Source organism: Lontra canadensis, unplaced genomic scaffold (genome assembly GCF_010015895.1).
Source record: "Lontra canadensis isolate GAN:19392208 unplaced genomic scaffold, GSC_riverotter_1.0 scaffold62, whole genome shotgun sequence".
In the NCBI taxonomy this organism is placed as follows: domain Eukaryota; kingdom Metazoa; phylum Chordata; class Mammalia; order Carnivora; family Mustelidae; genus Lontra; species Lontra canadensis.
This window is the reverse complement of record NW_022631056.1, coordinates 8,725,222-8,753,061: the sequence shown is the minus strand read 5'-3', so window position 1 is coordinate 8,753,061 and position 27,840 is coordinate 8,725,222. Positions and strand designations below refer to the sequence as shown.

Sequence of the window (27,840 nt, the reverse complement as noted above, 5' to 3'; positions counted from 1 at the left end):
TAGTATTAATTATTCACTTGGTTCTAATCTAAAAATGCCCAAAATTACACAGTATGGTTTTGACTTTCTCTTCCACAGTTATGTGTTTTGACACAAAAGGCACTGTTTTTATTAGACTGTTAACATGCCAATGTTTAAAATTTCCCGAGTGCCTGGGTGGCTCAGTTGGTTAAGCGTCTGCCTTCAGCTCAGGTCATGATCCTGGGATCAAGCCCCACATCTGGCTCCCTGCTCCGTGGAGAACCTGCTTCTCCCTCTGCCCTCTCCCACCATGTGCATTCTCTCTCTCTCAATAAATAAGTAAAATCTTAAAAAAAAAAAAAATTCTTAATGCATTAAAGCTTCTTGAGTTCACGCATATATGCATTATGCAATATAATCCTGGTATGCAGTGGACCGACATAAATACAGAATATTTCTTGTTATACAATTTTGTTTAGCCATAGCAAAAACATAAAAATAAATGAAAAATGAGCACTGTTCTGAGAACATTCAAATGGACCTTAACATTAAAATATTCCCTAAGATTTGATGGGAATGCCTGAAACATAAACTATTTCCATTGTTATGTATTTCAAATCACATAACTTTGACACTGTATCCCCATTAAATTTCAGTAACAAATAAAATCACACACTTCCTCTAGGTCTAGGAGGAAGAAATCGATCTTCTAAATTAATAAGAGTAAGGACTCTGTGTACGTAGGTAGGTTCAAAATGATGAAGATTTCGGTAATACCACTAAAACTGCATGCACTTCAAAGCTATGCCACAATGATTTTTCTTAAACAGGTAACATTTGTCTTGTTGCACTTTCTTGGTAAGTCACAATATTTTTCTGTTCCTGGAATGAGATATCACAGGAAGGATTCCATGATAAGATAAATGCCAAGTTTTTAATGAAAAACCAGCTCAGCTTAACTCTGCCGAAAGAAATGGCTAATGGTTGCCTGTAAGTTTAAAAATAGAACATAAAATTAATCTTTTTATATCAAGGATCAATGCAAGCTGAATAGTCAAAATTATTTCTCCTTATTAACCATTATCTTTAATGATTTATTGCATTCTTTATTGATAGTTTAAATTACTCCAGTGAGGTAATTAGCAGATCTTGCAAACACAATGAAGCTGACTAAAATGATTCAGGTGAGATGAGTCAGCAATGTACCAGGTGCAGAAACTGCAAGCCTTGCACTTGGGAAAATTATGGTTTATGAATGAACAACTTGCTACTATTTCCTTCTCTTTCCCTTTTCACCAGTGGGGGCCGGCAAGCCATCCACCGTAGGCAATAACCAACCCTTCTCTCCTCTGGGATTGGAAACTTTTGCCTGGTTGCAGTCCTCCCAATCAACCAATAATATCTATTCATGTGTACAGGAGTCCAAATTCTAGCTTTACCACTTCCCAGCTATGCAAATTTGAGATCATCTTAATTTCTTTATATATAAAATAGACATAAAAATTGCACCCATCTCAGGAGAGGATGAGAATTATAGGAGATTATGTCAACAGCTTCAATGTCAATGGCTGATAACCCTGGCTGGCATATTGGCTTTTTAAAAATTTTTATTAATTTGGCCCTGTCTTCTCACTAGCCTGAGACATTCTGGAGTCTGACAATATTTCTGTCAGATTCAACTTCACTAGAAGCAGCAGGGGTAGCTACTCTACCACGTCCCAAATGCAGAGATTTTTAGGGTTAATCTGTGTTCCATTGCCTACACACACCTACAAATTGGTCTTACATATTTGAAATTACATATTGGAAAATTATTTGAATTTCTGAAGTTGATTTGAACACAGCTTTTCTAAGAAAAGCAAAGTAAAATTTCCCTTCCTCCCTCTCTCCCTCCCTTATTTTCTTCCCTCCTCCCTTCCTTCTCTCCTTATCTAAATGGTATTAATTATTCTTTTCATGCCCTAAAGAGGTGAATGTGTGTGTGTATGTGTATATGTGTGTGTGTGTGTGTTGTTTGTGCATATATGCATGCACACATATTTACATTTTATTTTTTCATTTATATTTACATTATACACCCATTCAAATGGGCTTTGATGTTCCTCTTATGATTAAGAAAAAGATAAATTTTATAACCTCAATTATCTATACATTCACATTGTTCAAATCTATATTTGTCATCTAAATCTCACTCCTGATTTCTAAACACTACAAAGTGTCAACACTAACAGTCAAGCATCACAAAAAAAGCACAGAGGGCTGAACTCTCCTTCTTCAACTTCAACCCTGCTCATGCAATGGTTACCATCTCTGTTGATGGCTCATCCATTCATTCTATTGCTGAAGTTGGAAATCTGTAAGCTCCCTTGCATTGGTCCCTTTCCCTTACATCACAAAGCCCTTCATCAAGTTCTCACAGCTCTATCATCTCCCAAGTATTTGTAGAATCTGCTCACTTCAATCCACTTCCACTGTCATCCTAGTCCAATCCACCATTTTTTTTTTCTTGTCTGGACAACTTAATGGCATTCCTACTGACATTCCAACTTCTCTCTTCCTCCTCTCCAATCCATCCTCAGTAGGATAATTCATAATTGGTAATTGATAATCTCAGAGATCTTTTCGTGCTAAAGCACTTCCCTCCTTAAAACACTCGTGTACTTTCTTATCACACACAGAATAACATCTGAATCCTTACCGTGGTCTTCCTAATCCTGCTGGATCTGGCTGCTTTGGACCATCCCTCTTCTTTACAGACAATCTTGCTCTGTATCCTTCAGTTATGAGTTCTCCTCACTGGTCTACCACAGGTTCCTTTAGCCTACAAAGTTCTTGCCACAGGATCACTGCATATACGGTTTCACCTCCTGCCTAGCACTTTTTCCCTGTCATTTGTATGGCTGGTTCCATCTTTTACCTCAGGTCTCAGTTTCTTTGTCACTCCCTCAGAGAGAGCATCTTAGGTGACCTTCTCCAAAATAGGGTACTCTCTGAAGAGTTGACTACAACTTCTCTAAAAATACTTTCAATAATTTGTATTCATTTATTAATTTGTATTCATTTATATTTTGTTGTTATGTATCTCCCACTAATTCAAAACTCCATATGGGGAAAGTTCAAAGTCCATGCCCCTCTCTCTCTCTCTCTCTCTTTTTTTTTTTTTTTGCCATTGCATCGCCGACAGCTAAAATGCTGTCAAACACATAGTGAGCACTCAGTAAATGGTTAAGTAAATTGAAGATGACTCAGTAGAGGAAAAATTTAGATATTAGCCATGAGTATGAGTTTAGTAGACACATATATAATTTTAAAAATTAATACTATTAAACTAGTTGATAAATCTATCTTTTGTTCCAATTTACAATAATTGAGAGAAGCTACCTATGGTGAATTTTTTTTTTTTTTAGGAGACTGTTATAACCCAGGCTAAACACAGGAAGAAAATCTATTGGCTGTCGATGTCATGCTGTGGAAGGGTGGTTACATGGAAGCCTGAAGTACCAATCCTAAACTAGATTTTCAAGGCGTATTTCTTTCCATGAACTCCCTCCACAGCTCCTCCTTATGACTTCACACACCCAAACACACACACACACACACACACACACACACACAGCATTCACATTTATCTCTAAGAGACATATAAAAGAGAATGAAATTATGTAAAATCTCCTTAGTATTTTCTGAAGTTAACAGAAATAATTTGATGGGGATAAAAAAAAAAAAGAAAAAGACAAAAAAAAACACTTTATATTACCCAGTACAGAAGGCCAGTTGTTTTTGTAAAGTAGGTGTATATTTATGTATAAATCAAGTTTTAAAGTCAGAGATTACAATTAATTTTCAACTCTACTCTAACTTTTAATGTAGGATGCTTTTATAAATTGATATTTATTTTTCAACCTAGATAGGACAGTCTCTAGAATTACACACACATATATATAACACATATATAAAACACATATATATGTAAAACCAAAACCACACACTTTCTTCAGAAATGAGGACAACCTTGACTAGTTTAATATTCTCTTTGCTCACTTTCCTCTGCACATTTTAGGATTTCCTGCCCCAATGTTTTGCTTATACCACTCCATTCACATTCTCCCCTTTCTTTCATCTGTGTTAATGTGACCCATACTTTAGGATTCATTTTAAATCCCAGTTCTTCTACAAAATCTTCACTGGCTGTCACTGCCAAGAGTTATTCCAGACTTACTAATTCTCTGGGTAAATAACTGTGCTAATTATCTCCCAAGTATTGGAGATACGGGCACCTGAAGGCAAGGTCAAGTTGGTGTAGAATGAGATACAAGATTAGTGAGCATAGAAATACCAGCAAAGAAATATAATATACCCATATAAGTTTAGATGATTTTTAACATTTTAAAATGACTTTTAACACTTTGAGTGTACTATTCGCCCTCTAATTCAACTCTTAAGGAGTAATGGCAAGCTATTTTTCTAAGCCTCAATTTTCTCATGTGTAAAATGAGGAGCAGAAGTAGAAAATCGGCAAGGTCTCACCGAGTTCAAAATATGTTGTTACTGAATTATTAACATATTCACATATTCATTCATTCAGCACTTACTTAGCCCTGGCCAGATGCCAATCATGGTAATAAGCTCTATAGATACAAATATGTTGTGACATCTACCCTCAAGGACACAAATATGTTATGACACTACCCTGGAAGAATTACTTTTGAGGAAGGGCCAGGGTGGGCTAGGGGTATATAAAATCACATACTCTAGGATATTGCCACACATTGAAATATTTTAAATGTAAAAGGCATGCAATCAGTAATGCGGTATCTCACCCATGCTCTGAATTTCAGTCTAGATACTTTGAGCATGCTGTGCTCTAGCTGAAACTGTACCATGGGGAGAGACCTTCCAGGCAGAGGGACCCACAAGGACTGTGACATCAAACTGAGGGAAAGTGGGATATTAGGCAAAATTATAAGTTTGCAGTTATACCAGGTTGACAACAGTTTAAAATGGGCAATTTTATGTATTTCAATCAAGTGTAACCTTAGCAACTGCTTTCATTTTTTTCCTTACGATATTTGTTGTTCTGCATTTTGTATTTGTGTCTTGACTCTGCAATTACTTTGAAATCCTGTGGCACAAAAGGTCCATTTCTTATAGAAGAATATCATTGACTTGAAATAGTAGTTACTCACTAAATATATAATTAATATAACATGATAATTCATTTAAAAGTGATTTGTTTGAATAGCATTACAGAGACTAAATAGTAAGGTTGAAGAAATCTTGCTTCATAAACTGGTTAAAAGTATAGACCATCTTTTAGTTAACTACCGTATATTGTGATGATTTTCTTTTTGCCTAATAAGTAATAGAAAAAAAAAAAAAGAAGCCAGATATTTATGTCAACATAGTATTATATTGCATCTAATCCCAGGAAATCTGCTTTTTTAATCATTTAACTCCTAGATTGTACCATTCTGACTGCCACAGAGAATATACTTAGACTATATATGGGGCAACTGGGAATCGGTAAATAATGAAAAATAGTAATTTACATAAAAGACTCAATGATTGCCTTCCTGTGGCATAGCTCTAAAAGTGAGTAAAGTATTTTATTCAAAGAGTACTTGAGCATTCATAAAATGAGGGCACATCATTTTCTAAGCCTTCTATGCTTTTAGAAAAAGTCATATAATTATATAATCATAGGCTGACACATCCATGAAAAATAGGGTGCAAATCACTGTGAGTGTCCAAGCAGAGCTTGCCGGCTTCCGCAATAAAGATGGAGTAATTCAATGAGGGGAGGTCAGATAAATGTAAAGAAACACATTAGCTGTGTTTTGCAGAAAAAATACTAAGATGTTCATTTTAAAATCCGTGCCTGAAACATAGTTCTATTTCAATAATTCCGTGGTTCAATATCATTGAGCTGACTGTCATTTTTGACACAGCAGTTAGGAAGTGGGCTGATTCCAAAGTCATACTGCTATCTTAGAAGGACATGGCAAACATATAAATAAAAAATGTGTGTGTTAAATTTCCACTCTATGCCCAGTTTGTGCCAGGAACAGTCTGAGATACAAAGATAACCACGACATTGGGCAGAAAGGTACGTTCTAGTGATAAACACCTTCTTAGCCTTCCTGTCTCTTTCTGGGAAAGACTGTCTTGACACAAAAAGATAGAGCAGGTATACTATGGAAATGAAAGGTGTAAGATGTCAAAACTCAGAACTTCCTAATCCTCTATCCTAGATACACCAAGTTGATTTTGCCTTCAGGTATTAGCACCATCAGAGCGCACAGGCTGCTGCGAAGACAGATGCTGTAATTAGGTAAATGGCTTCTTGACTTTTGTGACTAGTCTGCCGATGTTGGCATTTTCTTTGGTGCTACCTCAGCAGTGGAAATTGCCCGAAGAGTATAAAGCAAAGTGCCCATTAAATGAAAGAATACAAATCAGCACATGGATCTAATATTTCATACTTCGAATCCATTGGAATGGATTTTGATGAGCTCCAGATTAGAGGCATCTAAATTAACAGCATTCATGTATAAAGGAAGATAACGTGCTTTAACAGCATTCTTTTTTACACTTAAAATTATTTAAGGTTTATATACATTATTTGCTCTTTCTAATAAAATATTTACTTAAACTACTGAATATAAGAGAATGATGGAGTCCTGTTAAAATCCTATTGATTGACTTTTATTTTTCTATCTCTACTTGTCATTTTCTTCTTTCGTATCCACTACAATCAACTTATTTCTAGAGTTTTTAATAGTCTTATGGTCACTGAAGGTGCTTACTAGCTCAGTGCCTTTGATGATTAAAACCCAAGGCCCAGTAAAAAATGCCTACATAGAGCATTTTCCTGAAGTTGTTACACAAATTTTTGTGGGTTTTCCCCGCCACTTATACTTATGCTATTATATGAACTAATTCTTACAAAGCATTAATCCCCAGTTATTATGGAAATAGTCTGAAATACAAATTCATACTGATGTTGCATCAGCCCCTATCAAATGGTATGAGAGCATAATGTTGAAGACAACAGAAAACGAAAGATGCTATACGCGGTCAGTTTGGGGTGAAATGAGAGAAAACTTGAAATGGACCTTCTCTGGGTGTTTGTCATGATGTAGATATCACAGGGGTAGATAATTATATAAAACACAAATATAGAGAAATAAATATTTTTTAAGGATAATACTAAATATTTACACGCAAACAAATGTTCCATGACATTTCCAGACACATCAAATCCATAAAATAACCCCATTCCCCAGATTACAAAACCAAGGCTTAGAGGGGCAAATGAGCATGCCCACACAGCAAATTATGGCAGAGGCCAGTGTCTGACCTTGCATCTGTGTGATTGGAAAGCTTGTGATTTTGTTCTTTCTACAATATCTTATCTTGCAGATTATTAAAAAAAAATTATAGAGACTGAAATAGGTGAAGAAGTGAGTTGGAAATTCAAATGGGACTCTGACCTCCAAACTATCTCCCCTCTTCATTTTATATATATATATATATATAAAAGATTTTATTTATTTTTTGGATATTTATTTATTTATTGGATATTTATTTATTTATTTATTTTTTGATAGAGAGAGACACAGCGAGAGAGGGAACAGAAGTAGGGGGAGTGAGAGAGGGAGAAGCAGGCCCCCCACTGAGCAGGGCTCGATCCCAGGACCCTGAGATCGGGGCCTGAGCCGAAGGCAGCTGCTTAATGACTGAGTCACCCAGGCACCCCTCCCCTCTTCACTTTAGAAGGGCATCTCGAAATCCATGGAACGTAGTATTCTGAAAGGAACCGCAAGCATCACAGGAGTTAACTAACAGCACGTATTTTCTATACGAATATCTGACCAGTTTAATTTCCTTTTAAAACCTGAATCAGAGTGTGACAGACAACACATCTGATAAAGCTTCAATCCCGCCTGTTTGGCTGAAATTATTAGAGGAGCAGGTGGCTTTCATTCTGTTGGACGTTTCCCAGGTGTACAGCTGCTAAATGGGAAGTAAAGCGAGCAGCCACTCCCAGAAGGACGTGTGCCCAGGAAATCTGGCCTTATTGGTGGAGCCCTTCTTACTGAATAGCAAGACCGAGACCAAAACCTACCTCTTCAATCTATTTTTCTTTGAGAAACACACGATATGTACCACACACATACACTTATTTGGGTCTATTAAGAAGCGTTTAAAAACAATGACTTTTTCATACTGATTGCATCTGACAAAAGGAAGTGGGCAAAATAGTTACCTTTTTACCTAAAGCAACTCCTTTAAAGCTGGGAATTGATGGGGCCACTGCAGACTTAGATCACTCTTTCATTTTGTAGCCTTCTCTCCCCTCTGACTAGCATCCTCATATTCTAAAAGACTAAATTAAGGAAATACAGATTTTTTTTTTTAATTGGGAGGTGGTAGAATAACTTGAGCGCCTGTATTTATCTTAGTTCAAAGGTTCTCAGGTGTTTAGTATTAAAGAATTATCCCAAACCTTTGTTTAAAATGCAGACTGCCTCCTCCTGCTCCCTGAGACCAATTGAGAAGGTGTGGAGCTGGGCACAGTGATCTGATTTTAACTACTCCTCCAGCCCTCATTTTCAGGAAGACCATATGGAGATCATACTTGGGAAATAACAGCCTGACGAGGCAGCTCAAAAACTTTAGTCCCAGCACAGAAATGAAATCGTTTTAGAGGAGTGCTTTGTTTATTTCCTTTTAAACAAATATCAATTTCTTTATAGTGACATTTCATATTAAACTCTAATTTACCAGATAAAGCTCTCAGTCCCAAACACTAGGGTCTTAGAGTTATGCGTACTATAGCTTTCTTTTTTATTGTTATAGTAAGTGGCTATGTAATACTTTTATATTGTGGAATGGGTTTTATTGCAGAAGGCAGAAACAGAAAGTGCTAAAAAGTAGGTTGCTTATAATCCACAGAGTTCCATTTCCTCAATCAGATACCACACTATTTTTATAATACTTATGCCTATGTATTCTTGGTTTCTTTTTTCAATTTTTATTGTAATATATGTTCTCATGTTCAATTTATTTTGTTATTACTCTGCTTATCACATGTAGGTGTTTACAGATACTATCATTTAATTAATCTCTTTATGCTTCAGTTTTCTTATCTCTACCAAAACATGCTAATACTACCATTAGGGTAAAGATTAAATGAGAATATATGAAGAACCCTCATCTGTATTCAATGCGTGATAACTATTTTTGTTGTTTTTAGTGATTTATTTATTTATTTGAGAGAGCGCGCGGACACACACACACAGGTGAGTATGAGTGAGAGAGAGGGGTAGAAGGAGAGGGAGAAGCAGACTCCCTGCTGAGTGGTAAGCCCAACATGGGGCTCAATCTCAGGACCCTGAGATCATGACCTGAGCAGAAGTCAGAAGCTTAACCCACTGAGCCACCCAGGTGCCCCATGATAACTATTGCTAATAATATTTATCATTACACTGTTAGGTCAATGTCACTCTGTAGGTTCACAGAGTATGATTTAAGCTTTCCTATGGTAGAACATTACTGAAGCCATACAAAAGAGTTTATGTTGCCTTGGAAGACCTTTACAGTCTCTGCCTCTTTCTCTTTCAGAAATTAAAATAATAGACAATGAGAAACTGTTATTTTTCATGAGTAGGCATGGAGCAGTCTCTCCCAGAAGGAACCAAACCTTGATTTCAGACATCTGACTACCTGAACAAAGAGGGAACAAATTTCTATTTTAAGCCACCAAGTTTATGTTAATCTATTATGTCAGCTAGGAAACAATTGAACCATTATTTCTTCCAACCCTTTTTCCTCCACCTATAGACAGATTTTCTTTCATCCTTCATGGCATATGGAACATGCCACCTTTAGTAAAGCTTTCTTGATTCCTTAACCATTTTTTCTCGGGTGTTCTCACTGCTTATCATTTTTTTTAAAATGCTGCAACAGACATGGGGCGCCTGGGTGGTGCAGTTGGTTAAGCCTCTGACTCCTGGTTTTGGCTCAGGTTATCTCAGGGTCTGGTGCTCAGTGTGGAGTCTGCTTGAGAGATTCTTCCTTTCCCTCTGTCCCTTCCCCCACACATGCAGCCTTTCTCTTTCTCCCCCCCACCCTCCAATCAATCCATCAATAATGCTACAACAGACCTATTACAGTCTATTTTGCATTGTTTAAATGGCTGTCTTCACCATATTATTAGCTCTTGCAAGATGCAGGTTGGGCCTTAGTTTTGTTTGTTTGCTTTTAGATTTTATTTATTCAAGAAAGAGCAAGAGTGAGAGACAGAGCGAGAGCTGGACAGTGGAGGGGGAGAAGCAGGCTCCCCGCTGTTATGGAAGCCAGGCGTGGGGCTCGATCCCAGGACCCTGAGATCATGACACAAGCCAAAGGCAGACGCTTAACCCACTGAGCCACCCAGGTGTCCCGGGCCCTACACTTTTAAATCCCGTAACTCCCAGTATAACGGTAATTTGCATAGAAGTCTTAGTCACATGAATACACAAATACAATATTTTTCTTCACGGTACTTAAAGAAATTTTGTGTCAAATAATGTTTGGAGTATGAATCTCAAAGTAAAACAACAAAAAAAAGAGAAATATAAATGAAAATAATAGAACAAATTACAAATTGTAAAATTTGGCATTATTAGGTTAATTTTAAGCTAGCTTTATAAGTTGATACATGCTTAATAAAAAAATACCATATGATTAGGGGCACCTGGGTAGCTCAGCCAATTAAGCATCTGCCTGCAGCTCAGGTCATGATCCCAGGGTCCTGGAATCGAGTCCCGCATCTTGCTCAGCAGGGAGCCTGCTTCTCCCTTTCCCTCTGCCCCTGCTCATGCTCTCTCTCACTCTCGCTCTCTCTCTCTCCCTCAAATAAATAAATAAAACCTTTAAAAAATTTTTAAAAATACCATATAATTAGAAAGGTTACTATTTATATCTGCAATAAAAGTATGCACTTGCTTTGGGATACAGATGAAGTTGGAAAGTTATGCTGCTATAATAAGAGTGTAGCTTCCTTTGAGTAAGGACAGGCTGATTAAGAGAACACCAACAAAACTGCTGCTCCAAGTGCTATACCCTTCCCACGCTAGACCAAGATGTCATCAACTTCAGACACTATAAGTGCCAAAAAGGCTGCTGTGACTTTTTCATCTACCTCTCTGCCGGTCTGCAAATGGTAGAAGGATGTTACTTTCAGTGGGCTACTAATATTGTTCAAGGTGAGATTAAAAGCAAAACAAAAAACTGGCATTGCAATAGGGCTTATTTCTTAGTTTGTGTATCCATATGTTCCTTCTTTTATTTTTTCTGCTGCCAAAGAAACCCCACAAAGCAAACAAAAAAACCCCAAAACACTTTAAGTTATAATAAAGCCATTTATTTAATAAAAGTATGAGAAATAAAAAGAAAAATTTTTTAAAAAACAGGTAAAATGAGAAAATTGTAAATATATTAAAAATAAAAACAATTAATGTATTTGCCATGATTATTCATTAAATTTACTCTTAAGTTTCTAGGGAAAAAAAGCATTGCTCTGAGTATATATGATGTCACAATAAAAATAATCCTACCAATTCATGTGAACTCTACCTGTTATAGGTACCATTTTCTGACTACAAGAATATTAGGATAGCATAACTAGAAAACAAGAAAATATTGTGACATTTCATGGCATCCCTTAGTTTGTTAAAAGACCAATTTACTAATTTTTGAAGTTTTATAATGTATCAACTATATAAACCAGAAAGATACAAATCAATGAGGTCTTTGTGGATTGGTCAAATAAGCATTCTATTCTGTCATTAAATGGTCTTGGTGTATAATTAATGACCTGGGAAATGCAATAGGGAGCTTGATGTATTTATTATGTATGCCTTATTGAAGTTCTTGGAAATCTTAATACTATACCCCAAAGCATTTTCCTCTGGTCACATCATCTATGAAAGAAAAGTAAACTATTTCTTCTCTTTGTGGTGTATTACCATTTCCTTTCAAGCTCTCTTTCCAGTTTTGTTTTATTTTTATCAATGGATTTGTTGAATGTGAATATACAATAACAAAGAAGAAAGTAAAATATTTCTGGTCAATCTTATAACTGACAAAACAATACAAAAAAAACAAAAACTTCCATCCAGAAAATCTGGCCGCTCTGCACGAAAAATACCTTGCTTTCATAGGTATGAATTCAGTATTGAATGTCCTTCACATCATTTTAATTTTACCTACTTATTGCTAATTTTTTCTTCTTTTGTTGAGTTCAAATGATAAGTTCAATGTCCACTAAAAGAAAGGAAAGACGTCAACGAAAAATCCCAGACTTTCCAGCTGCTTGATCTCTAACACTGAACATGCACCTGATGAACTCATTATGCTCATTTGTTTGCCTCCTGACCAAAACTGCTCCTCCTCAGTATTCTAGATCTTGACAAATTACCTCAAAGTGTAATTTTTACCCCAATTAGAACCTGTGGTCATCGTTATTTCTATTTTTTTTTTCCAAATAAGTCTCCAAGTCCTGTTTCTCCTTCCTTTAAGAAAATCATATTAGGATCTACCCCTCCCCCCCAATTCTACAGCCATTTTTTTTTTTTTTTGGTCATTTCCCCATTATATTTTGTCTGCCCTGTTGTAGAGGGCACTGAATGGTTTATGGCCTCCAGTCTTGGCCAATCTCTGCTCCACGTGGCTACTAGATTTATCTTTCTACAACACAGACATGATTATGTCACTGTTGATGTTTATACAATACTATCCACACTCCTTAGACTCAGACCCATTCGGTATGACTCTAATCTATCAGCCCTAGCTTCGTTCCTCCTTTCCTTTTGTTTCAGTAATTTTCAACGCCTTAACTTTGCTTTCCCACACCTCCCAGGCAAAGTTGAATATTCACTCTTCTGTTCTTCTGTAACACTGTTGATTTCTCTGGGTCAGCACTTGCAAACATCTGATACTAATTACAGTAATGGTGAACATATGCCCTGAGTATGCCTGAATGGTCCTCATGTTAAGTAAGTATTCTCTGCTGTCGTCAATCCATGGGTGGGGTGATCACTCGTGACTTTTATTTAGAAAAAAGTGGTCACCATGTCCTGGGGCGCTTCCCACCAGATAGGCAGCTCCCTGAAGGCAGGGTGGGGTCTCAGTAATCAGAACACTCAGTGTTTCTTTGTTTAATTAAACCAAATTGGAAAAGGAATTCTCTATTTATATAAGTTGACTATAAAAGGAGCCATATGTGATAGATTACTAGAGATCTCAACACTGTCTGGAAATCTGTTCTCTTTCAACACAGTTCATTGTTCCTCTACAAAACTATGTAAGCCAGTATTTCCATTTTCTTTTTCAAACATTAATGTGAAAAAATAATCTTGCATCATGAGCTGCACCCTATAAAAATCGAACATATGTGATTGTCTACTTCCTTTATCCATATAACTACATCTATGGCTCAATTGTGTACCTTGTCTCATGAATGGATGATCTGTCCCTGTGTCTACAGCACAGCCACTTCTCCACTTGTCCCTAGCTCCCATTTCTTTGTGCCCCCTCAAGGACAGAGCTTCAGCAATTTTCCCGTTTCTCTTCTGTATCATTAGTTTCCCCCTCTTTACTGGATGATTCCCATAAGCATTCAGACAAGGTTTTACTTAATCCCATTTTAAGAATAAATGAAAACAAAACTCCTCTATTGTCCCGACTTTCCTCTCCTGATACTTTCCATGTCTCTCCTCCCTGCAGAACTCTGGGAATAACCTCCTTACTTGGGGTCCCCAGGTATTTTTCTCGCATTCTCTCTCAAGTGCTTTGTAATAAACATTTGTCTGCTGCTACTCCAGCAAAATTGCTCTTACACTGGTTACCAATGACCTCCACGTTGTGGTACCCAATGATCAATTCTTGTTTCTCACCTTTCATCCTTCACTAGCATTTGACACAGTTGAATATTCTCTCCATCTTTAAATATCTATTTCAATACCTGAGGGATAACATACTCATTCCATGTTCTGTCCACTATCGGATTTTTTTTCCCTCTCTCCTTTGCTATGTCCTCTTTCTCTTTCAACCTTTAAAAATAAAGTGACCTAACGTTCAATCTTGAGATTTCTTCTACCTCCACATCAACTCCATGTATGGCCTCATCAAATCTCATGACTTTAACTACGACACGTATGCTAGGATTCCAAAAATCCAAGCCAGACCTCTTGCTTGGACTCACAGCTCCAACCACCTACTTCATATCTCCATTGTTAAATGTCAGACAATGTCAAGTTTGACTTGCCCACTAAACCATCACCTTTCACAGTCCTCCCATTTCAGTAAATGCCAATTCCCTTCTTCCAGTGTAGCCTATCAGAAGGGAGTCATCCTTGACTCTTGTCCTGTTCTCATGAACTCACAGAAAGTGCTTGAACCCTGATGGCTTTAGCTTCAAAGTATATCAGATTCTAATTACTTCTCACCACTTCCACTGCCCTGATCTGGTTAGCTCTCACCTGGATCTTTGTAACTTCCTTCCCTGTTTCATCTCCTGCCCCCACGTGGGAAATGCTCAATTCAGTGCCAAGAGTGAACCTTTTAAGACATTAGATGGATCATGTCTCTTCTTCCTCAAAACCTTTCAGTGCTCTAGCTTGGTCTAAAAGCCAAAGTCCCCAGAGAGACTGCCTAACCTGGCCCCTGCTCACGACTCTTGCCTCCACCCATCTCTCAGCTTACCCTTCTCCTGGACCAGGCTGCTCTATTTGTACAACCCTCCCAATGCTTCCTAATTTGGGACCTTTGCACTTGTTCTCTCTCCTTCCTAGAACATTTTCCATCCACATCCCTCATCCCCACATAATTATTATTATTTTTTAATTTCCCTTAAGGCTTCACTCAAAATTTACCTTTTCAGGGAGGTCTTCCCTGGCCACTTGATCTAAAATCACAACTCCCCGGCTACTCACCCTGTCCTGCCCCCAGACACACATGCTTTCTCCTATTTCATGCTTTCTGTCTTGTTATACAACTCAATCACCTGAACAATTTGTGTCCTTTATTTGCCTCTATTATCTTACCCACTTCTAGGAATAAAGCTCCATGGAGATATTTTGATCTCTTTTCTTCCCTTCTGAATCCTCAGTGCGTAGAAAAGTACTAGGCTCAAAGTCATGCTTGGTAAAAACTTTTAAATAAATGCATACAATTCAGAGAATTTACTTCACTGACTCATCTGCAAAGCTAAGAGATATTAGCTACAGTGGGAAAGGAACACCCTTTACTAGCTCAGTGCCTGGGGGCAGAGGCTAGCTCAGTATAAAACAGGAATGTGGGACCAGGCTAGGAGTGAGGAGAGAGCCCCCGGGAAATGGATTAGGAAAGCATTTCTGGGAAAAGTCCTGGCAGGATGGGGCTTTTGCAAAGACTTTCAGATCTTTAACAGAGAACCCTGGGCTGGACTGCTCAAAGATTGCCCAGAGCTTGGGTGTTCCAGGAATGAACACTTCCAGTTTGAAATTCCAAACTCAACATTTACTGGGATCCAGGAAGCCATTGACCCCAAGATTTAGTGATGGAACAACAGTACCCAAATCAGGGTTCTTCTGTATAGGGTGTGAGTCAGTAGATCTTGAGGAGGGAGGGGGCAGTTTTTAAACAAACATCCCAGCATAAAGCAAACATGACGGTTTGTCTGTCTTTATAAAACATATGTCATAACCACAATTTAAACTTCTGTGGCTCAGAGAGCAACAGCTCTGTCCCTTCTGTACCTGCTATTGTCCCCTCTTAGTTTTCCAGCACGCTGTTCCCTGGGAGCCCTCTGGGCATCAATCGCCAGTTAGAAGCTGACTGTGACTGCTGAGCCCTTCCTCCTTTTGTCAGGGATGTGGATTAAAGCACCTAGAGTAGTCTTTGGCTTGCTGGGCCCACTTTAATCAAATGATCGTGCACACACAGCCTGGAAAGTGCTTTTAGAATCATCGCCTGCAGCTTAACCACTGAGAATTCCACGTGAGTTAACTACTCTCCTCTTCTGTATCAGAAACATCTCTGGGAGGTAGGAGGCTACCCGTCAACCACATACTAATAAGAATTTAAGGTGTTTTTCTAATAGCCAGTCAAAATCAACATCACTAAAGTGAGGAGGAGGAAAAAAGGTAACTGGAACATTCAAACTTGCTATATCAGGAGGGGAAGGAAACAATACAGGATCTAATACAGTTTTGCATGTGTTTTTATAATACAAAAACCTTTTTAAAGTGCATTGTAAGATGGCTTGCTCCCAGCCTTGTCCTTTGGCTTCACCTAGTTCTCATCCCCATTATCAAACAATATTATCAGTATCTTCTGTGCCTTTCCACATATAGTTTGTGCATGTATGAGCTAATGTGCATACATGTTCATATATGTACCTAGAGATTCAATTTTCTTACTCTTGAACAACAGTTTAAAATGGGAATGTACAATTCAGCACCATTATTTTTCCTGCCTAATAAAGTATCTTGGGAGCCTTGTTGCATCAATGCCTAAAGGCCTTCTTCAAGTCTCTTATTGACTTGACCCTATTTAAGTTGATGACTATCTTTTGCTATTTAAAACAATCTTATAATGCATAAATTTGCACATAAAGTGCCAGTTTCGTACACACACACACACACACACACACAACACTAATTTACCTGAAATATACATTTATACAAGTGGAATTTCAGGTCTGAGACTACAGGCATTTTAGATATTTAATTCATATTGCTAATTTGTCCTCAATAAAGGTTTTATTACTTTGCACCCACACCAGCAATGTATGAGCAGGCCTCAGGGATGACTTTGGATATGCATGCAAATGACCTACAGGTACTTCTTTCCTGGGAGACAGGGATAAATGGGTAACAGGAGTCAGAAGACCCCTGAAAGTACTAAAGTACTATGCTATTTTTATTTTTACTCTGTCTTATGATAAACCAACAATTACTGAATACTTTACTGTATTGTATGTAACATAGTCATCTTTGTGAGCCAGCCCATACCAGAAGCGAGACAGGCAGGTGGGGGGAAGGGGCACTATAGAGTCTTCTAAACACACTTCTAAATGAAATTTCAAAACTCATAATAATAACAATAACTTTAGAATTAGAAATCTTACATTAAAGATAGGTAATTTACATGTTAACACATAGCTGAAAACTGATATCCAGAAACAGATTCCAGAGACGGATATATTTATCTAATTATCGGTGGTGACTCTACGTTTTTTGAAGATTTCTGCATCGATTGTTAATTCACACCCAGTGTTGGTACATTAGCTGGTCCGTACACTTAAAGTCATCATACAACTACCATTTCTAATGGGGCATGTAAATTAGTTATTGCATGGAATTTACTGACCACTTAGAGGATAACCCAATTAAGGAAGTAAAGATTAGCGGGTAGACATTTCATGATGTTAAGGAGTAGTTTGTGGTTTACATGTATTTTTATTGTGCTATTCTGAGTGGGAACATCTCTAGATTTCAATTTCAATTCTGTAATGAAAAATGATGCGATCAGAATTTGTGCGTGCGTGCGTGCGTGCGCGTGCATGTGCATTAAGCACTATTTGCTTTGGTCCTTTCCTTGGCCTGATAACTGGAAATATTAGCTAGAGACACATTGCGACTGGGCTCCAGAGCTTCATCAGAATCAACTGAGCTGCCAGAACATTTTTAATGCTTTTTGAAACCGTTAATGACAAAGAGTCATTTGCTTACCCATGGCCAGTCCTTCTCCAGTGAAAATTACTGGTCATGAATCTGGTGAACATTTACAGGAATCTGCAAATGAAACAGCTAAATCCTTGCTGACAAGGAGCCTCATAAAGGCGGCTCATTTATTCTCTCAGGGCACTCATCCCTGCCACCCAGATCAATAGAAAATCTCATCTGATATATTCTTAAATGCCATAGTGCAAATGCTCTCTTTGCAATTTCGCAGAAGAGGCCCCACTTCCACTTTAAGGGACTGACACCAAATTCACTAAATAAACACAAATAACCTTACCCTGAGTCTCCTTTAGTCTTAAAGCCTGTAGAATAAAAAGGATATATAGATATAGATATAGATATATAGATATATAGATTTTTTTTTTCCTCTCATTTCAACAAGAAAAAGTAAGATTCAGACATTTGGAGATTTTGAAATTAACTACTAAATAAGAGTTTATGATTTGGCTGCATATCTACCAACAAAAATATTAGCCACTTCAGAGTCTCAAACCAAAGATATGAATTAGCAACTTGTTGCAACGTGGCTGTTCTATCATCTTTACTGGTTTACTCCACAGACGTAATATTTATCTCAGTAAAGGATTTTAAAACATGTATGTTTTGGCGATGCTAGCACAAACAATTCCAAAGCACAGCTAAAAAGACAGAAAAGGAGAACTCAGTGTAGTTCTGTTAGAAGTGAAAACTCTGATAGCAATTGAGGAAACAGCAACAACATCATGAAATTTATGATAACAGATTTTTAAGCCCAGAACCTGATAGGATATTACAAAATATGGCAGAAAGATTTTACTTTTTCTATAAATGCCCTCCTTTATAAATGTCATGACTGCTTACTAGCAATTTGCTGTTTAATTAATATAGGGGGGTCTGTCAATTCTAAAATCTTAACATCCTAATAAAATGCCTTTTGGCAAGAGTACAGATTCTATTATGGTTGGTAAATTAGGAGGCTAGGGGATCTATAAAAGGACTTGCGCTTTCCTTTCAACTTAGAAAAGCTCAACAAGGACATTAAATCTTTTCATTCCTTTCTTTACTGAAAGGGCAAAAGTAAAACACACACACTGACAGAGAGAGAGAGAGAGAGAGAGACTGAGAGAGAAAACACACTCATACAAAAACTTATCATGGAACTAACATATTAAACACACAGAGGTGTATGTATTCTAAGGAGAGGTCAGTAACTACCTGGTATATTTATTTACTATATTATAAAGGCTAGAATGTTCCTCAGAGATAAAATACTTGGATGTAATTCAGAGAAAAAATTCACTTTTATTTTTCATTTCTCCTCATTGCCCCTATCAACTTCTATTTAATTATAAATGCACAATTCACTGACAAATCTGTAAAAAGAATATAATTTCGGGGATGGGGGAAAAGGGCATAACTTTCCAGCATAATCAAAACTAAAGATTCAAACTAGTGCAGATCTCATTTAATCTGTTAGTAACATGCAAGGTGAACAAGTGTAACTCCACAATCCTGCCAGTGACCAAGTACATATCGATATAATAGTCTGCTTTTTTTTCCTTTTTAAGATTTTTAAATTTATTTTAGAAATAGGGAGATTGAGAGATAGCAAGTTGGGGGGACATGGGGGAAGCGGAGGGAGAGAACCTCAAGCAGACTCCTTGCTGAGCACTGAGCCCAAGGCAAGGCTGGATCCCAGGACCCATGAGATCAGGACCTGAGCAAAAACAGAGAGTTAGATGCTCAGCTGACTAAGCCACCCAGTTGCCCCTTTTTTTTCTTTTTAAATCAGAACTCAAGAAGAGGACAATCATTTTTATACTTTACCAAGCAAAGGCCCTATTTAAAAAAAAAAAAAAGTTGTCTTAAAGATGTCTTAAAGATGAGGAATCGTGTCATAAAAAAAGCATAAGCGTCACTTAGAAACTCTGCTTTTCTTCCTTTAATAGTGAAAAGAGTTGGGTTTAGGCAATGGCCTAGGAGGCACCAGGCCAGCAGGAGGCCAGGAGGATTATTCCTAATTACCTCATGTTTCACCTTAATTAACTCCTGATACAAAAAGTAAACGCTGCAGGAATGATGGGGAGACCTTAGGCCAGTAGGCAAGATATCTGAGCTCTCATTGTTTGCACATGATAATCTTTCTTTTGAATTTCCCTTAATTCCTCCAAAAGATCAACTGATGGGCACACCATTGAACTGTGATTAGCTGTGCTACAGAGATATTATGCAATTTTTCACGTTTGTTCTTGGCATGGAAACCACATTCTCAACAAGGCAATGTATCAGTGGAGTGTCACAGTACTTTCCATTCTACATGTTTATAAAGTCATATAAATAGCTAAAAAGCTCTTCTAAAAGACTCAGAACAAAGTATTCTGTGGTTGATGTAATATTTATATAAGAAAATATTTGGCCAAACCACTAATAACATTTTTTTTTTAATCCACCAATCACCCATTTTCCAGATGTCCCTGTACCATATATTCCTTGACAGCAGAAGGCAATGTGAACCCTTCCTATTTGCTCATCACTTTGGTTTGGTGAATACCTACACACATAAAGGGAGTCAGAGCTGTTAAGAACAATACAGCCTTTTCTACTGTTCCTCCTCATAAAGGTGCCTCATCACTGACTACACACCACATTGCAATAGAAACTTAAAGTTCAAACATTTGTTTAAAATATCTTAAGTGTAAAATATCTAACTGAGGGGGAACAGGGAGTAATACTGAAGCCTAGAACTTAAAAACATACGTAAAAAGCAAATGGACTGCTTGTAGTTATACTTGTTCTATAAAGGGCCGAAGAGTAAATATTTTCAGCTTTGGGTGTGGTTAGATTTGACCTAAGGGAACTTTGTGCTGCTCTGTGCACAATTAACTAATATTTCTTACATTCCAACAACATTGTGGGGGTTTAGTCCCCTCTTTTCCCTTAAGCTCCTAAATTCCTAAAAATCTCAAATCCTTTAGTAGACTTGGAAAAAGCTACTTGGCAAAACTTTGTGCTTTCTATAATTACTACTTATCCTTGGGAGACTTGGCTGGTTCAGAGGGTAGAGCATGTGATTCTTGATGTGGGGGGTTGTGAGTTCAAGCCCAATGTTGGGCGTAGAGATTACTTAAAAAATAAAATCTTTAAGAAATATATATTTATCCTTAACCGAGTAATGGCAATTCTGACTTCTGCATATTTTTAATCATTGCTAATTTTACCTGCAATGTTAACTTATATTTAGGGCAGAACAGCGTCACACACTTACTTGAAAGTCTTCACTGTTGTTTAAGGCTGAATTATAAGGATAATATGAAGATATTAAAGGTATTACAGTAACCTTAATTTTTTGTTAATTAAACCCGTCTGCAGTATTGAAAGAAACTATATTTTTTAATCAAAAAAAGCTTTAAAGTATTATCTTATTCCTATGAAAAAGCACAATTTCAGCATTGTCTAGTGATTGAAATAAGTCTTAAATCACAATAAATATCTATGCAACATTTGTTCACTAACATATGAACTCATTCATTTATTTTTTTCATTGAATTATAAATTTTTGCTCTTCACCTGTTGTGTACTCTCAACCCTGACCTAGCAGTCTTCAAAATAAGAAGCACCTGAAATACCAAAAATAAGTGGGGATACAAACATGTATCACAAGAGAGGTCACTGCTTTCAAGAACCTTGTAGTCTGGTGGGATAGATGGGTAAACAAACAATTTCCTGAACTTCCCAGTCAGAGAAGTATGTGCATGTATATGGACTGAAGAAACACAAGACCTGGGAGAAACACCACCCCTTGGGGGTGGGTCTGAGAAAATTTCAGGGCAGAGACAGTGCCTGGGTGGAAGCCTTACTCAGCACACATAGAAACCTATCCTTCAAAATCAGTTCCAAAACCTGAATAAGTCTTTTTTTGGTCATGCTATCATCTGAACACAATTAATTCCCATTGACTGAAATTGCCCTCTTATTCTGTTGGATTTTTAAAAATTCTTATAACACATGTCAAGTAATTATAAGAAGAAGAGCGAATGAATATTTCACTTCCATTTTGCCAAATTTCCCATAATTGATTCCAGGTAAGTTCCCCTTCCCCCATGAAATTCTAAGAACATCCATATGTCCTTGTAAAATGTTACATTAATCATTTGGAGAGAGTTTTCCTTCTTTCATATTTCATTGGAACATATGCGAAGAATGACACGCTTTAAACTGCAGAATGCATTTTTTTCCTATTAGAAACAAGCGCGGGGATTCCTGTTTACGCCGTGCCATACTGCGACCTTTATGATCCCTTGTTATTTATGTGTTTATTTCTAGACTGATTACTAAGTTTAATTATGACATCTGTAGGCTCTTAAAATGTCAGAGCTTGTTGTCCAACAACTGTGAGAAGAAATACTGTAAGTGACACAGAATAAGAAATGTAATCATGAAATTATTTGTTTTCTATAAACATAGCTAAAAGTCAGTTCTGTTTCCTTACATCTTATACATACTCACACACTTAATGTTTACATAGAGGGGTTATATACATAAACTTACACATGAGATAATATATTTCATAAAGTTTTCCTGCCTTTTAATGGCTTCCCCATGCCTGATGTTTATTTTAAAACCAAGGACCCATGAGTAATGATGTTCCATGTAGAGACCATCATCTAAAATTTTGGCAGCTTCAGGGTACTGAGGAATTATTATCCCCCAATTTCCTCATAGTCATAAAGGAACTGTGGTACTTGAACATCTTTAATTGGATGCATCCATTTGCCGGTGTGGTTTTAATACAGCAAATGCCAAGTGAAAAGCAACCATTTCCAAGCAAAGTGTCAGCTGGAACCCTGACCTGCTCCAACCAATCCAGGTCTGAGAATCAAGTGCCAATTGAGAAACCTTAGGGCGCCTGGGTGGCTCAGTGGGTTAAGCCTCTGCCTTCAGCTCAGGTCATGATCTCAGGGTCCTGGGATCAAGCCCCATATCGGGTTCTCTGCTCAGCAGGAAGCCTGCTTCCCCCACTCTCTCTGCCTGCCTCTCTGCCTACTTGTGATCTCTCTCTCTCTGTCAAATAAATAAATAAAATCTTAAAAAAAAACAAAAAACAAAAACCTTTTTCCTCTTGGTCTGACTCAAACTGCCCTATTCTCATTTGCATGTGCTACTCCATTGAAGTGTTTGGAGTATCATTGGTTACAATTCCACAGAATATGTCCCTTAGAGCTTTCTTTCCAATATCTCAGTGCTCTCTAAAGGACACCAGACCCACCAAGTTTTCAAATGCATACCCCTTTCATATGTCCAATAGGTTTAATTTTGCCTCCCTCTGTTTAAAGAGTCAGGATAAGACCATCAAAATGAATTACAGTGCAAAATCTAATTGAAGAAGCATTTAAAAAGAATTCTGACCTATATCCAGCACATATAGAAGGTAATATAAAAATATGCTCTCTGTGCCCTGAAGATGTTTAAAATCTAGTTGTGAAGAGAATACTGGGGTTTGTGAAAAGGTCCCAAACACTGGACAAATGGTGTTGAATTCTAGAAATATAGACAAACTTCTTTTTACCTTTTAAGAATTTAATCCTCCTCCCTGAGTTCAAACAAAACAACAAAACAAAACAAAACTCTAAGATAGCACATGACCAGCAGAATGACATGAAATATAAACTCATAACCATTCACTGAGAACTGGAATTTCAATAAACTTGGGGTTGATGAAGAAGTAATCTAACCAACGGCACAAAATTTCTGGACAAATTTAATTCCTTCCATGTTTTTGTATCCCTAGTGTCTGTGGCTTCTATGGAAGAAATAACCAAGAATCCAAAGAACAATCTGTAAACCCCACACAATCCTATATTTTTATTCTTATAAAGATCTTCCCAGGGAAGATAGGAAAGACCATAAAAATTGTCCACATAAGTTAAAACCTCAGGAAAAAAAAATAAGGCATAGGAATGAAAATAGAAATTTTATATATAGAAAAGAGTTGAATTGTAATTAGAAATTTACCACTCAGGTGTAAAATTTTTAAAATTCACTTTACTCAGCTCTATCTCATTCTGTCATCTTCAAAATGGAGAGCTTAATATCAACCTCATAGGGCTGTTGTGAGGATTAAATATATCTACACTTAGCTCACTCCCAAATCTATCCCAAAGCCACAGAAACTATCTACCAGCCAATATGAAAGTATTCTTGAACCAATAATAGCACAGTTTATCAAAAAGAAGCTCCTCAGAAGAAAAGTTGATTATGATCTTTCTCACTTAAAGCAGACATGAAAATCAGCTCTTTTAAAAGAATTATTTGTAAAGTGATACATTTAGAAGAAAAAATGCACTGGATGATTTTTTTTTTAAATAACTAAAGTGAAGTTACTGATTTTTTGGAGCTTTGCTCCCCAATATCTGATTTACTTCACAAGGCCCCCAAAGTGACCCTAGAAGAATCCATGGTTGATTTCACAAAACCCATCCTTTTTTTTTAGACTGATTTATTTGAAAGAGAGAAAGAGAGAGAGGGAGCAGGGGTTGGGACAAAAGGAGAGGGAGACAAGCAGACTCCTCGCTGAGCAGGGAGCCCAACATGGGGCTCAATCCCAGGACCCTGAGATCATGTCCTGAGCTGAAATCAAGAGCCCACTGCTTAACTGACTGAGCCACCCAGGCACACCCCATCCCCCCTGCCACATTATCAATTCTTAATAAAAGCTACAGGAAAGAAATTAAGTGCAGTTAGAAATATTAACTACCAGTAATTATTCAAGATGTCCTTAAAGTTATTGGAACATTTTAATAGCTCTGCTTGATAACAGTTTACCTAGAGTCAGATTATTCGAGTCACCCACACATTCCCCTCTGAGCTAAGCCTATCATTTTTAAGGCCTGAATTTTTGAATGATAGTGACATCCTGGGCCAGAAATAATGAATCTCTTTAACCAAAGGCAAGCTCCATGGTTAGAGTAATCAAGAAACGGCAATTTAAAAAAGTAGAATTTAAAAATCAACTTCAATGTCTCCATTCCTAAGTCCATCATTTTCCCTAAATGTTTATCCATTTTTCTTGTCATGTCTTTCCACACACAGCCTCCTCCACCTTATTTTCTACCTGCCATCCATACAGCAAAATATTTCCTAGCCCAGAAAAACCCAGCCCAAGGCAGTACACTGCAGTGATTTCAACCTACACCACAGTGTCAGAATGCGTGCATTTCATTTTTAACACCATGATTTCTAAAGCTATGTGATTTTCACAGATTACTTTAGGTTTCTAGGTCTGCTTTCTGGGGATAGTATAAGCTTTTACTTTTGACAGTTGTAAAAAAAAAATTAAGGGATATACAGATAGAGATGGATGGCTACACACACACACACACACACACACACACCCTTCATATGTATTCTAATCCTTGAAAGGGTAAGACTATATTTAATACTATTAAGTACCACAAAAGTGTCGGTCATTATCATGGCAGTCCTAGGTCAATTTATTTTTGGATATATGATTGTCAGTTTGGGCTGCTAAACACATCGTCATTCATTGAGTGGCTTAAAAAACAAACATTCACTCATCAGAATTTTGTTTTGTTTTAAGATTTTATTTATTTATTTGAGAGAGAGAGAGAGGAAAAGTAGGGGCAGGGTGGAGAGCAGAGAGAGAGGGAGAAGCAGACCCCTTGAGCAGGAGACTGAGGCGGGGCTTGATCCTAGGATCTTGGGATCATGATCTGAGCCAAAATCAAAAGTCAGAAGCTTAACCAACTGAGCCATCCAGGGGGCCCCTCACTTATCAGAGTTATGAAGGGTGGGAAATCCAAGACCAAGGTTGACAGCTGATCTACTGTTTGGTGAGAGCCCCCTGCCTAGTTTGCAAATGGCCATCCTCTTGCTGTGACTTTATATGGCAGAGAGAAGAAAGGGAGAGGAAGCAAGCTCTCTCCTGTTACTTTTCATAAGGGCACTAATCCTATCATGAGGGCGCCATTCTCCTGACCTAATTACTTCTCAAAGTTCCCACCTCCAAACACTGTCACAGGAGGCTGAGGGTTTCAACATAGGAGCTTGGGAGAGACACAAACAGGCAGCCCATAGCAATGGTTTCATTTTCATTAAGTTATGATTTCATCCTCAAGAAAGTGAAGCATTTTGAGATTTAGGACTTAGAGTTTGGCTTTAAAAGGCAGAGCTTGAAGCTTCTGTCAAAGAACATGAATTTCAGACTCGGTTCAGCAGCTGAAGTTATATAGAATTGTGATTTCAAAACAAAACAAAATATTGGGTTGTCAAGCCACATACTGTAAAGAAATCATCAAGAGACCTCCATAAAACATGTCCAGACTGGTGTGGGAAACAATGGCAGAAGAAAAATTACTAAATTTCCTTACTACCTAAAACCCACTGACAAGTCCTTGAAACAGGCAGAGTGATATTCAGGTTCGTCTAGGAACTCAGCTGCCTCAATGTTAATACTTTGCTAAGGGCGAAAAGCAACCTTAGTCTGACCCCCAGGATCCTGTAAGCCTACTTTAACATATAAAAATTCCTTTGGAAACTTCCTTTATCTCAACCCTCCAAGATACATGTTGGCCATCATCCCCCAAGCATATGACCCACGGATATACATCTGAAGGGTCTCAAGACCGAGTTATTACTAAACAGTAACAAATGACCTTTCCTAATGATAGCTAGCCCCCTCAGGATCCTGGAAACCTTGTTTCCAAAATACCTGAGAGACTTACACTATCCTTAATCCCCTCCCTACTTGAAAGTATATAATGGGCCACTCCTCATGACCTCGGTGCAGCTCTTTCTGCCTGAGTCCTGTCCCTGTGCTTTAATAAAATCACCTTTTTGCACCAAAGACATGTCCAGAATTCTTTCTTGGCCATCAGCTTCGAACTGTAATATCTTCTTCCCTACATCACTGACTGTAAGGATAAAAATATCTCTTGTTGCCCAAGAGTGTTTTCATTAGGGTACCCTTTCTGTTGCGCTTTTTTGGAGGAACACTAGACATCAAGGAGATTAATGTACCAAAATAAATTTAACTCTGTCATTCATTCAAAGCATTTAACTAGGCTATTCTAGTAGTTAACAGTTAGTTCTAAGTGCCCTCCTAGAATTATTCATCGTAGTTCATTTAAGTATTTTCCTGATTCTACTTGTAATGAGAACTGGAAGGAGAGAAATATGAAAACAAACAAACAAACTTGACAATTTAACTTGTCTTTTCAAACACACATTCAAAGGCACCCATTAACCACCAAATACTAAGTTGCAAGTCTTTGTTAGTTTCTGAAAAAGGAGCTCAAATTCTAGCAATTTTAGAAAGGGGGAAAAATCTGTTAATTTCCAGCTGCTTTTATAAAACTTGGTTTTAATGAAGTCATTAAAAAGAGGCCCAGTAAAAATCTATGTTGTCTATAAACTTGACCCAGAAGATTTTTACCAAAGTAAATGAATTTTTTCCTTGCAGATAGTCTTACATGTAAAATATATAGTCTAACTATAGACTACAAAATTTAATCTCCCTTTCTCTGTTCCCCTACTCTTAAAATCGAAAGAACACTGAGAGTTAATAATTGAATAATCTCTTCAACTTGGTATCAGACCTCCCACAGCTACCTTTTCAGTCTGAACACTCACTTCTTGCCACCCAACATTCCAAACTAATTCCTGCATCTTCTCTGCAAATCGTCTATTTTGGTTTCCCTGGGTCCAAAGAGATTGCATGTGGCTTAGATGGGTAAAACCCAGTTAAGTGTAGAAAGGAAGGTTCATATAATTAGCTTAAAAATGACTCATTATCCCATTATTGGAGTGAATATTAGTGTATAATTTATATATAAAGTGTGTTATATATTTAATAAAGCATTTATAATGTACTATATAATTCCTCATGTTTATAAAACAAAAGGAGACTATATACTTAAATGTTAAAAACATTGTTTTTGTACTAGGATTTAAAAGGGTTTAAAGTGTTTTTTCTCCTCTCTCTATTTATCTCTTTCTCCTTGTTTGTTCTTACTGTCTGGCTTTTCTAAAAATAGTATACATTACTGAAATAATCAAAGAAACCCTTAGGCAGGTAAATCTGGGGACCCTACACAAAGCTAGGTAATGC

At 37.3% G+C, this 27,840-nt stretch overlaps 1 protein-coding gene across 24 annotated transcripts in view; it reads right to left on the bottom strand.

The window, feature by feature from the left end:
* Positions 1-27,840, bottom strand: part of ROBO2 (roundabout guidance receptor 2) — a 1,669,704-nt gene that overhangs the window by 224,244 nt on the left and 1,417,620 nt on the right. The gene's annotated exons all lie outside the window — the stretch shown is intronic.